The sequence below is a fragment of the Cupressus sempervirens genome, chromosome 3, assembly GCF_028749045.1.
Source record: "Cupressus sempervirens isolate cs-2001-9-10 chromosome 3, ASM2874904v1, whole genome shotgun sequence".
Classification (NCBI taxonomy): domain Eukaryota; kingdom Viridiplantae; phylum Streptophyta; class Pinopsida; order Cupressales; family Cupressaceae; genus Cupressus; species Cupressus sempervirens.
In genome coordinates this window covers 1005456895-1005468353 of record NC_143120.1, presented here as the reverse complement: position 1 = coordinate 1005468353, position 11459 = coordinate 1005456895, and positions in this window count along the sequence as shown.

The window sequence follows — 11459 nt, the reverse complement described above, 5'->3', positions numbered from 1 at the left end:
GTACAATATTTCTTTCATAGCTCATAAAAAATGTCTCCATTTTTGTCACTTTATGGATATCATCCTCCTTCCATCACATCATCATTAAAGGTATCACTAAGAGTTTAAGCAATAGAGGATCAATTTCTTTATCAACAAAAGGTACTTTGAGGGCTCAAGGATAATTTAGCTATTGGACAAGATCGAATGAAACAACAAGTGGACCAACATCATAGTGAAAGAAATTTTGAAGTTGGGGACTGGGTCTTCTTGAGATTGCAACCTTATAAACGAATCTCAATGAAGCAAAAAAAAAGAAAAAATTATCTCTAAGATATTATGGACCATACCAAATCATGAAAAAGATTGGTAGTGTTTCCTACAAGCTTGAGTTTCCATAAAAAAAAAAGATACATCCAATTTTTCACGTTTCTTATTTGAAGAAGGTAATTGAGTAGAATATTCCTACTCAAATAGTACTACCACAACTTGATGAAGAAGGAAGAATAATTTTTGGAACTAGAGTGCATTCTTTAAACACACAGAGAAGCTAAGAAACAAAACCCCAACTTAGAATCTCATCCAATGGAAGAATTTACTAGTTGAAGAGGCCACATGGGAGGATGAGGAATTCATTCAAAAGAATCCACACTTGGTTAGCATTGAGGAAAATGCTTCTTTCAAGAAAGGGACATGTTACACCCTTAATATTATTGTATATTGGGTTATGAATAGTCAACTTGTGGCTATCTTAATTCTTAATTAAGTCATGTTATCATTATTATATTATAATTTAGGTAGGTAGGTTGGCCTAGGTGTTATGAAGGGTTGTATCTATTCAACCTAAACATACTTAGGTATATATAGGAGGTTTTGAGTCTTATTTCATCATTAGATTGTGAAGTGTGTTTCATTGGAGATATTTGGAGGATTGCCCCATCAAAGTAGCCTATTAATCTCAGCTATTATCAAGTATTTATATAATATTTCATATTATTTCTTCTATTGTGATAGTTATTTCATTACAATAAATGATATGAATGAAAATTATCCAAGATCTAATTAGTACACTAACATATGATTAATAGAAATATCAAATGTTAATATAAGAAGATCATTGGGAAACAAAAATGTTATATTGAATGGTGTCACATGTTATAAGTGCAAAAACTTTGGAGACATCACCATAGATTGCAGATTACAAGTAAATTATAATGGACCAAGTTATGGAAACATTTTTGTTATAGGTTATAAATGAAATGATTTGGGATATATAGTTAGATATTGTAGATTCAAATGATTTCTAAAAAATATGATAACAACTATTGATAGAAGAAGTAGCTTCAATGGAAGATTAAATAACAATGTTAGTCAAACTAGTTGTGAGAACATAAACACACCATTGGTGAAGGGAACTGTTAATAGTAATAGGAAAGTATCAAAAGAAAATGAGCATGATATTGTAGAAAATAAAGGAGAATAAGTTCCAAGAATTGAACCCCTTGTCAATCTAATTTCTTATACTAGTCTTATAGGGAGCACTTCATCAAAAAATTATCTAACCCCAAGTTTAGAACATTAAGCAATGTGCTTAGGGATACCTAATTAAAAAAATGAGATGGAAGAGCGGAGCAGAATGGGGAGGAATTTTGAATAGATTTTGGGGTGGGAATACTACCAAGCTAGGGTAGGGCAACCAATCTATGAGTCTTGAGGAGGACAAAGTTGATGAAAAGGGGGATGCTATAGAAGATGGGGACCCACATGCTTTGTAGCTGCATCCAAGAGAAAAGAACATCTATGTTTTGTTACCAAGGACATTAGGAGGAGGGGCCTTATGGGCCTAGGGGAGATGGACTAATCTATTTGGAGTCAAACCATCAAGTAAATCCTCTTTCCCTAAAATCATTGATAAATCTAATAACGATAAAGAGATTTTTTCCTTAGAAGTTCCCACTAAAATTATTGACCACAACATTCTAGGTATGGTTGCCACCCTAGTGGGTAAATTTATTGGCCTCGAACCAAATATTGATCTAGTTAGGATTTTTCTTAGGAAAAATTGGGAGTTGAAGGATCAGGTTGAAGCAACAACTATGGCAAAAGGCTTTATGTCTTTTGAGTTCTCCTACCTAGAAGATCACTCTAGGATTCTTTGTGTAGGTAATTGGATGATTCGAAAATCTACTCTTATTCTCCAAAAGTGTACTTACAACCTCAACCTGAACAATGACTTTCTAACCCAGGCTGTGGTCTAGATTAGGCTATCGGAGCTTCCCATAGAGTACTAGGATGAAGATGTTTTTGATGGCATTGCCAATTCTTTTGGGGAATTGTTATTTATTGATCTTGTTACTATAGCCAAGAAAAGACTCACATATGCTAAATCTATGTTGGAGTGATTAAAGGCTAGGATATGCCTCAAGTGATTGAGTTTTAACCTCGTTTGGGTAGACAGGTGCAACAAATTGACTATGAGAATGTTCCTTTTGCTTGTTTCCATTGCAAAAAGGAAAGACATAAAAGGAAGGCTTGCCCAATTTTTAGAGAGAAGGAAAAGGCCTATAAAGCTTAAAGTAAATAAGCAAAGAACAAGGACAAACACAACCAAGTTGATGCTCCCAGAAAGGTGTGGAAGGGAAAAGCTATAGAGGGAAAGGCCCTAGGGGAGAAGCTAATGGAAAAAATAACAAGGAGGATACCCCAATGGGACATAACTCTCTGGAAGGAAACAAAGAATCTAAGAAGAAGGCACAACAAAAGAAAAGTAGCAACAAGATCTTGATTGATGTTGTGCCAAGTCCCAAAATCGCTTCACAAGAGAATGGAGGGAAGGATGTGGCTAATATGACAGTGGGTGTAGGGAAGAATTCCATTGAGAAAACCATAGAGATGGATACTATTGATGCCTCTTGTGTTTTAGAATCTCAGGATGGGCCTTTTGTGGAGGTGTTGAGACATTCATAGGAATCCAACTTTAGCACAAACAAAGAGGTTTCCCCTACAATGGTCAATTAATTTCTTGCAAGGGTCTTAGCCACCACTCCTGGCCACCTTTCCTAGTTGGATACCCTCTTTGATAGCTACAAGGAAGCCAATGAAGGTCCATGGACATCGATCAAGAAAAAGAAAAAGAAAAATAGTAGGGACCCTTCACCAGTGTCACCTACAACCACGAGGAGTAGGGTGAAAGCTGATACTGGAAGAAAATTTGGTACCCCAGGGAGGAAAAACAAGAATCAAATTAGAAAGGAAGAAACAATGAATATTCTAGATGGAACCCAAAAAACCATCCAAGAATCTTGTAGCCAAAACAAAGCATGAAGATCATTTTTTGGAACATTTGTGGACTTAATGGAATCCACAAAGAGGAAATTGTTAGGAATATGATTAGGGATCATAGGCCAGATTTATTTTTAATTTAGGAAACTAAAATGAAGAAGAAGAAAGGTGAAAATATTTCCTTTGGTAAATGAAGGAGGAAGACAACTACTAATTCAAATGGATCTTCGGGTGGTCTACTAATAATATGGAAGGAAGCCTTTGAAGCCAACATCATCTTTGATGAAGGTAATATTTTTCTCATGAAATTTTTTAATTCTAAGGATTAGGATAGATGGTTTCTTTTGAACCTCTATACACCCAATACTAATAATAGCATAAGATTTTTTTGGTTTTTTAAAAATTTGGTTACCCAGATGGGTGATTCTAAGGGCATTGTTATGGTGGATTTCAATACCCCTCTCTTGGCTTCTAAAAAGTTAGGAGAGTTACCCCCTAATGTGGATAGCAAGAAACACTTAGCCAAATTGATAAGGGATTTGGCTCTTCTAGATTTTGATCTTGGGGGATGTAAATTTACTTGGTCCAATAGGAGAATTTTTCAGGAGTACATCTAGTTGAGATTAGATAGAACCCTTATTACTTTGGATTGGATGAGTCAATTTCAATGCAATCGTTTGTCTCTGGTGAGGCTTGGGTCAGAGCATTCCCCTATCTCTCTTATTTGTGACAAAGTCAAGAGAAAGAAAGCTTTTTCATTTAGATTTGAGTAGATGTGGTCAGTGCACCCTAGCCTATATGACAAAATCAAGGAGTGGTGAGGTATTAAGGTTGATGGAACAACCATGTACAAGGTTGCTAAGAAACTTAGATTCATTAAGTTAGAAATTCAAAAATGGAACAAATTGGGCTTTGGAAATACATTTCATGATAAAGAGAGGATTTTGGAGAAACTTGTTGGGGTGCAAGAAGAGATCCAGACCTGGGGTTATGATGATATTAAGATGAATTTTGAGAAGTAAATCCTTGCTGGTCTTTACAACATAGTGGGAAAAGAGGAAATGTTTTGGAGGCAAAGGTCTAGGTCGGTTTGGCTTAAGGAAGGGGACAAAAACTCTAGATTCTTCCACATATCCACTATGAAACACAGGGCTACCAATATAAATTGTGAGATTAAAAATGGAAATGACACTATCAAGGAAGATAATGAGATAGTGTAGGAGGCTATTAGGTACTTCTTTTCTATCCTTACTAAAGATCTTAACTTGGAAGAGGAGAACATAAATGTTATTCTTAACACCATCCCTAGTGTTATTAGTGATGCTTAGAATTGGGCCTTAGTGGCTATCCCAAAGCTTGAAGAAATTAAAGAGGTAGTTTTTTCTCTATTGATTGAGAAGGCCCCTAGCCTTGATGGTTTCCCCAACTTTTTCTTCTAGACGTTTTGGGAAATTATTCAATTTGATCTTGTCAAAGCTATTCAAATTTTTTTTGGTGCCAAGAACCTACTGAAAGAAAACAATGCTAATTTTTGGTTTTGATCCTTAAAGCCACTAGTGCTAATTCTTTTGGCTCTTTTAGACTAATTGGCCTTTGTAATTCTTTCTATAGGATCTTTAAAAACTCTTAACTAATAGAGTTATCAAATTACTTCTAGAGATTATTGCACCTCAACAATTGGGTTTTGTGCTTGGTAGAAAAAATTTGGACTCCATCATTGAGGTTCATGAAGTTTTTCATTCCCTTAAAGTTGGAAAATAGGAGGGTTGTCTACTTAAACTTGATTTGTCTAAGGCCTATGATAGGGTGGATTGGGGGTTTTTGGAAAGAATTCTTGAAGCTTTTGGTTTCAATGCTAGAGTGAGAATGATTATCTCCCAATTGGCTTCCACCCCTTTCTTTGCAATCATGGTTAATGGGACCCCCTCTAACTTCTTCAAATCCTCTATGCGTCTTCATCAGGGTGATCCTTTGTCCCCTATCCTCTTCATCATCCTAGCTAAAGGTTTGGGTAGGCTCACCCATTATAAAAGGAGTAGAGGGGATTTGTTGGGCCTGAAGCCTTCTTTTGGCCCTTGGTTTTCACTCACCACAAATTCATGAATGATACCATTTTGGGGGGTTAGGCCTCAGTGATAGAAGCTAGGACAAGAGCTCATCAATTGGGACAAGAGCTTGATGTTCTTCTTCAACACCTCTTTACACAGATAGAAGAAAATTGCTAGAATTTTGGGCTGTAATATTGGGGCACTCCTTTCTATCTATTTAGGCCTTCCCTTGGGGATTAAACCACCTGGCAGCTTTTGGGACAATCTAATTGATAGATTCAATAGGAAGTTGGTAGGATGGAAAGGAAACACTTTGAGTTAGGCTGGAAAAGTGTTGTTGATTGAATCTAGTCTATAGAACTTGCCCACTTATGCTCTTAGCCTCTTCTCTATCACTTCTAAGGTGGTTGATCATCTAGAAGCTATTCAAAGGAATTTCATGTGGTTAGGCATTGATGAGAATAAGAAATACCCTCTAGTGGCCTAGGACAACATCTGTAAATCTAAGAAGAAAGGGGTCTAGGGATTAGAAAGCTGAAAGAATTTGACTATACTCTTCAAGTGAAACAAATTTGGAGACTCTTTAATACCAATAGTGAATAGAGAGATACTAAAGTTAAGGTATGCTACAAATCTCAACCTCAAATATTTCATTGCCAGGGATCCTGACCATACAGGCTGTAATATGTAGAATGGCCTTCTAAGGATGAAGAGCTTAGGCTTTGAGAAAGTGAAATGGAAACTGGGTAATGGTGAGGAGATTAGTTTTTGGCATGATGAATAGGTTAGATCTGGACCTTTTTGGGATATTTAACCTTATAACAGATGGGCTAATGCTTGTATTGAAAGATTTGGGAGTAGGATGAGTAACTATAGGATACATAATGACTAGATTGATTTGTCTAAGATGTCTTAGGAGCTCAAGCCATTGATGGACATGGTCAGACATATTCCTTTGTCACATAACAAAGATTCCATTATTTGTGGGGAGACTGTGAATGACACTTATATATGGCTAGACCTATTAGTGTTTGAAAATGTTACCAGTTTTCAATTACCCTGATGAGAACAAAACACATCTAGTGGTAGCTAACTCCCATTTTCAACATGCCCATTCAGACACCAGGCCAACTATAAGGCTTGATCCTTCTACTTTAGGCTCTGCTAGACCTAGGTGGGTAGACCTCAGATTCAAATGATATCATACCAGTGCAAAACATATCCCTAAATCTTATTAAGCAGATACAACCCTTATTTCTCCTAAGAAATCATGAAATAACACAAACCTATGATAGCTAGATGCAGATCTATGAACCTCATAAGCTGAGTGAGGGCATTCTATGATAGCTCTTCAACATGAAAGGGGAAAAGTGTTTGATTTATAATGTTGATTTCAACAACCCTCAGATATGCAGCAATAAGAAAGTAATGACCCTGTAGCTGATCAGTGCCTAGTCCATTGGGAAAATTCATGGATCACAAACATACATATGAATATCTAAGAAATATGTGTATCTTCAGATATAGATCTATCTATTTAACTTGTAAATAGACATCCATGTTCAATTTAAATCTCATTCTTACCTAATATCCTCCTTAATAAATTTGCAATCCTATTGATTTCTATGAAGCATTTACACAATTCCTTGAATTATCAGCAACAATGAAATAACATACAGTCTTAGGGGACTGCAACTATGACCTAAAATCTTTGTTCAAAGATTATAAAACATTGAAACTCAATGAGAATGGAGACAAGATTCAACTAAAACTTAATCATCTACTGTTCTTTGCATTATTTCCTTGAAATTATACAATCCTATGCATGAAATGAAAGACATGAAACAACCTAACAGATCTGAACTATCTGTATTTATCTTTTGACTGCTATTCATACAAGAAGAATATTGCTAAAGAATGAAGGTGGAATTACAGTTCTAGATCCAATGAAGTGGTCTCATAGAATGACTGCAACTTCCCTACTGACAATGGTCTCACAGTAACAAAAATTGGAACCCTTCAAATGACAGAAAGAAAGAATGATATAGACAAAGGTGAATTCTCAGATTGAATCTAAAACCGACATCTGTCCACTGGGAATTCAATCTCTTACAACTGAAAGCTTCTTTCATTTCTTTACCCATCTTGATCTGATCTTGTTTCATCATTTTTTGTAACTAATTTGCAAATGTCTATTTCTGAATAATGAAAGCTTGCTGAGTCATCCAAATATCTGAAAACCCATTGAAATGCTTGGCAAAAATTGGGTTAAATTTAGTGAGTGTAAGAAAAGTGAACTCCAACTGTATTCTTACCAAGTTTTACTGATCTTCTAACTGGATTTTCAGTTTTTACCCATTCCATTGATAAAGCCCCAAAATTCACATTTCTGGCTATAGCTCAAACCAAGAAGCACTTGTGCAAAAATTGACTTCAGAAATGGAAAATTTGGATTCTCGTGATTTCGGCAATATATGATAAGGCATACGTTGCCTTCCAGAAACCCCTTGAAAGTCGATTCGAAAATGACTCCTCTGCTAGAAATATCAGGTTTGCACATCTTTGAATTTAAAAATCCAATTTTTTTTAAAAAAAATCTAATGACTTAACATTAGAATTAAAGCCCTATTTTATTTTAAAAATTGACGTGCATACCCATTGAGAAAATACTTTAAAATTCACTTTAAGACCATTTTACTTTTTTCCTCTATGCCTGCATTCGGGTCAAACCTCTGTTGACCAAGTGACACATGTCGTTCATTGATTGGCTCAAGCTGGTGCAATCACTACCTCATCACTACATGGTTTGCATCATCTGCCACTTGTCTTTTCGCCACTTCGCTATGGTTAACCGATGAACAACTTCGGTTAGTGAGATAATGAGAACCTCTGGATGTGCCATGTGGCATGATCTTGTTCAACCACTCTGAACTTTCCACGTCCCCCCTTGCTCGTTGCCACTTGTCACAATCTGATTCACTGACGACATTGCAATGGAACCCACATAACATTTTGGATCTCGTCAAATTTTTATGGTTTTTCGACGACCTCGCTACTTCGCTAGCCGAAGTTGCCAAGATTTTTTGGCTAGCGAGATAGCGACTAGCCAAATTTTTGACCTTTTTCGATCACTTAATTTTTTTGATGTCATCAAATTTTACTTGCGTGCCCATTCAAAATTATGCTTTAGACCCTGCTGACATCACCACATAGCTATCTGGGATCCGTGTGCATCATGGCTTCCAAAAGCCTCTTTCTCAAGTCATCATACATACCACACAAGATATTATTTTAAGACTTAAAAAGTCTTACTCACGGGCAATGTGGGATAAAGACTCACTGCGGCTTTCCCTTTTACTTGCATGGAGTCTACTTTGTTCATGATTTGCATGAGCTAGAGACTGTAGCCTTTTCCTTGCGTGCTATGTTTTCTCATTGACCTTGTTCGCATTTTAATGCCCTGTAACCCTTTTTTTAAAAAAGGCACGAGCTCTTATATCAATTGGCTTCCTCTTATAATACCTGTAGGTTTTGCCTTTGTATTGGTTAGATTCTTCTGAGGGTCTTCATTTGAATGCTGTGTGGATCTTACTATGGCATTGAACTCCTTTTAAGAGGTGTTCGTGCTTCTTTATCAAAGAATGAAGATTTATTAATGTTGCAATGTGTCATTCAAAACAAAAGTCATGGCTTTCCTTTACTGATGGCTCCTTCTTGTAGTTGCCTGCGTGGGAATAACCTACGATTTCTTTTATTCTTTGTCTTCATGCTTTAATGGCATCCTCAACAAATCTAAATGTGTGGGCCTCTTTCTAATGGTCAATTCTTTGTTTCATACTGCCCACTGCATGAGCTCCTCTTCACTTTGCGTTAACTTCTTTTTTTAAAAATAATGTTGACTGTTCATTTGTGGTACGTCGGAGGCTTATAAGCTAGTGTTGATTGGATTTGTTTTCATGTTGTAGGCTGTGGTTTTCATCTCCTTATGAAACCATACCCTACTCCATATGGGTGTTTCCTTCATTACTGGCAGCATTCAGATTGTCTAATGCTAACGTGGGTTCCATATTCTTCGAAAAATGCTTCCTATTTCTTTTCATGCGCCTGCTACTTCATTTTAGTTACTGTGGGATGTCTTTTTTGTAGACACTAGCATCTCCATATATAGTGCTGCCCCTATTTATAAACATGAATTGATTTTCCTTTCAAAGATGCACCTTCTTCTATATGGGACGTGGGCCATTCCCTTGTGGCTTGGAGTACTTTCATGCTTGCAAGAGCACCCTTTGTCTTTGTCTCATCCCTCATTAAATGTGTCAAAGAGGGGCTCTATTGATTAAATTGCCAGTAACTTAGGCTAAGAAATGGTATCTCTCCATCACTATAAAATTTGATCTATGCTTTGGCCATACTTGCTCTGTGTCATCAAGAATCACAACTGTAGATTCTGCTTCCAGTATGACATCCAGGTCTTTCTGATGTCTACGTGTACTATCACCCTGTGAGATGACCCTAGCTCAAAAATGTTTTCTTGTGGGATTAAGAAACCTTTCCATTTTCAAAGAATAAGCTCACTCTCCCATTGTATAGACATACATTTCATACATCTTACTTGCCTCCTCTAAAAACTCATGAACAAAGGGCATAAGTTTTATCCACATTTGCAACGAAATGTCATATTCCTTATACAAAGCACATGGAGCATTCACTTATAACCTCATCCATATAGTTCATGTGTCAAACCTATTAGGGGATCCTCCTTTAATTAAAAACTCTCAATAATTCAAGACTGTTAATAGCGATGCCCCAATTCCCAATACCTTCTCGGATTGACTAGAAATGAGTTCGAACACTGAATCATCAAATAAAACTCGCTTTGCCAGCATTTTGTAAACTGTCAAGCTAGTGTTAGGAGGTCCGTTGACTACCCTTAAAAACTGACCCAAACAACTGACCAAGCTCCAAAACCTGACACACTAAATCTTTACAACATAACAATTTTTACAAATGGAATGACCCTGAAAAAGTATGCAAACAAATTTGTCAAGATTTGAAAACTGGCACACTTCGAGTATTTTCAGTATAGAACATAGGGAAACAAACCATTCAATCTCACCTATCATGGATCAGGAGATATGACATCACAAATAGGGGTTCCAATCAATCTTCAAATGCCGACACCAGTAAAAAGTTAGAAATTCTATTTGGAATCACATTTGAAAACTGATCAAACAGATTCATCATAAGCTAAAACTTGAAACATAACAAGTCTCTGATGTGTACAATGCAACACAAAAATAAATTCAAGATTTTGGTCAACAGGGTCAAAGTTATAGCACATCAAACAGGGCCTCCCAAAATTAGGTGCAAATTGCAAAAGCACGAAAACAATAACTGACCCACTTTGAGGGATTCAAAACCTAGTCAAACAGACTCAAAACAACTCAAAATCTAAAACCTAGGTTCTTGGGTATGGACACTAGACACTCCCAAAGCGGTGAATCACAAAAATTTTTTGGGTGCGAGATATTCATTTGCAAACAAGGCCTCTTATCGCTATCTGACACAGGTGAAAATGCAAAATTGATACTAGCTCAAAACAGAACTTTGCCAAATGACTCAAAATGACAATTGAACTTCATGGAATGCATAAACATGCTGAATGGAGGGTGCTAGAAACATTAAACACCTTAGGGGCCTCATAGGTACAACTCAGTACATAAGCATCAGAAAGCTTTCACAGGGCTTAATTTCTCAATAGTGCTCAAAATCAGGGCTGCAATTTTGAGCGCCAACAGGACCCTTGTGTGGGCCAAAGCCTAGTACTTGGGGCTTATCCCAAAAATTAACATTTTCTTTTGGATTATGCTCCAACATTGTATCCTTATGATAAAAAACCTCGCCAAGAGGGGAATATGATGCCCAACAGATGCATTTTATGCAAAAATGACTGTGAGAGTGTTGAGAATATTTTTATCCATTGTCCTTACATTAGAACCATCTAGTTTTTCTTTCTATCTTTTTTCAACATGTCCTAGTGCTTCCCTTCCAATATCTTGGGGCTCTTTGAACAATGACACCTTGGGATGTTGGGGAGCAACACCATGGCTTTGTGGAACTATACCTTACCCCATGTATGTTGGGGGGTTT